The sequence below is a fragment of the Macrotis lagotis genome, chromosome 3 (assembly GCF_037893015.1).
Source record: "Macrotis lagotis isolate mMagLag1 chromosome 3, bilby.v1.9.chrom.fasta, whole genome shotgun sequence".
NCBI classification, from domain to species: Eukaryota; Metazoa; Chordata; class Mammalia; order Peramelemorphia; family Peramelidae; genus Macrotis; species Macrotis lagotis.
The window spans coordinates 53,879,930-53,882,309 of record NC_133660.1 but is presented as its reverse complement, the minus strand read 5'-3'; the positions used below and the strand labels follow the sequence as shown (position 1 = coordinate 53,882,309).

Here is a 2,380-nt window from a genome sequence, read left to right as displayed (position 1 = left end):
CTGATTTGGTTAAGTCTCAGTATATATATGGAAGAGAATAATGCACATTTAGTTTATAAAGGTGAACTTGCAACAGATTGTGAAAGCTTTTTAATAGCAAGTAAATGAATTTAAAATTTATAAAGAAAAGGTGAAAAAGTTTCTGGACTTAAGGAACTGACATCTTTCAGAACTCTAGTGTCAAGAAGTATAACAGATCATTAGCTAAGATCAGGAAGATATTTCTCTCAGTGAACTGAAATTAAGCATGCTATTCATTAAAAAAAAGAAATGTATATCAATATCTTACATGATGCTCAGATAATCAGATTCTCAATAGACATATTCTAGAGGATGGTGACTTTACAGAAAACTCCTTATAATTTATTAGAATACCTTCTTAGTGTGAGGATATTTATAATGTAAAGAGGGGTTTCTCATATATAACTTTTGAGAATAAGAAAATAAATGGTTGCTAAACTAGTAATTATCAAAATTGAAATCCTGATGAGATAGATAGATCAGGACTGTAGAATGAAAAAATAGATATAAAATAGAAACTGTTGCTGCAGATAATATTCCCTGGTGAATTTTTTTCTTTATTTTCACAGTATACTTAGCAAAGAGGGATTGAATTCAAACAGTTTGACCACAAGTAGCAGAACTAAGCAGAGGCAGAACAAAACAATGAAAACCCTTCCTAACAATTAAAACTGTCAAAAGTAAAATGAATTGAAGTGGGTTACCTATTCTTTAATATCTGTGTATAGATTTTGAATTCCTGTTCAGACCTCAGACCTTTGAAACCTCCCTCTCAATGTGGAATTGTGATTCATCATTTTTTGACTTTATACATTGTTCCTTTACAATAATTTGTCCTTCCCAAAGTCACTTAGGAATTTTCTTTCTATTTTCACACCTGCGATCAGATTTCATGACCTCATGTTTGTAGCCAGACCCTAACTCATTCTATCATCAGTAATCATTTTATTATGTCACTGTTGTCTTTGTGAATTTCTCACTATTGTTTGGCTCTTAGTCAATATGATCACCAACTATATACACAGCTCCATGGTAAACACTGGGAATACAGTTAAAAGTAGCAGGTAATCCCTATGCTCAAGGAGTTCATCATGTCATGAGGGAAAGAATGTGGAAACAATTATGTATAAGTAAGCTATATACAGGAAAATAGTCCACAGAGAGAAGGTGTTATAATACAATATTATTTTATATATAAGATATTATATATATATATGAGGAATTAGAAAATGCATCATTATTTTGAATGTAAACTTTTCTGCTCATATTTTAGGGTTCCAATCATTAGGGTTCCCAAGTAGTCTAGATTGTTTTTTAGTTTTTGTTTTTTTCAAGGCAATGGGATTAAGTGGTTTGCCCAAGGCCACACAGCTAGGTAATTATTAAGTGTCTCAGGCAGATTTGAACTCAGGTACTCCTGACTCCAGGACTGCAGCTCTATCCACTGTGCCATCTAGCCACCCCTATGTAGTCTAGATTTTGCAACTTCCTATCTTAGTACTCCCCAACATGACCATCCTTTTTGCTTCACGAATTTTCATGTCATCCTTGCGCAGGGCCCACGCTAATCTTCTCTGCATCGTTCCAATTTTAGTATATGTGCTGATGAAGCGAGCACATGACCGTCCTTTTAAAATAAATTGATCTCATTATATGTCATTTCCTCATAACCCTGCTTTTTCCCCAGTCCTAAAATATTTTCACCTTTTAAACTTCATGATATTACTTCTATGTAGCAAGTTACTTAATCCTCTAAGTCCTATATATTAGTCTACTCCTATAGTCATCAAAAACAGTTCAAAATACTTTATCAATGGAAGTTTTCCTAAACCATCTCATATCTTCACACAAGAATGAATCTTACAAATACTTAGATATATACTTGCTATATATTTAGTTATTATTCTTGATGTTGTGGTATTTTTTATTTATGACACTTTTGGAATACCTGACTAGAGATATATCTTGTCATTTGGTGTGAGCTCCCATTTCACCTTACTTTTCCTTTAAACTTCTTGATATCATATTTCACTGTCTCCTCTATTCCATAGAATACTTTATAAAGTCACCCTTTCAACAAGTATGCTTAAGCCCCTCCCTTTTCCCCTCTCCAGTAGATTTTCCAACTATCTTTCCCTTCCTTCAATCTCTTCTTATTGATGATTTCCATTTTCTTGCCTATAGCCACTTCTATATCCCCTATCTTAAAAATCAACCACTCACTTGTTACTATGATCCCTTTAAAATTCATTCACAATTACCTTCCACTCCCCACTACTTTTCTCAGTCAGATTTGAAAAAGTTGTTTTCATTGTCTTCATTTTTTCTGCTCCTAATCACTTCTAAATCCATTTCTGGA

At 33.2% G+C, this 2,380-nt stretch overlaps 1 non-coding gene across 1 annotated transcript; it reads right to left on the bottom strand.

The window, feature by feature from the left end:
- Nucleotides 1–1,532: 1,532 nt before the first annotated feature.
- Nucleotides 1,533–1,639, bottom strand: LOC141519704 (U6 spliceosomal RNA). The gene has a single exon (XR_012477365.1). It is a non-coding gene; the product is annotated as a U6 spliceosomal RNA (small nuclear RNA).
- Between the last annotated feature and the right edge of the window lie 741 nt (nucleotides 1,640–2,380).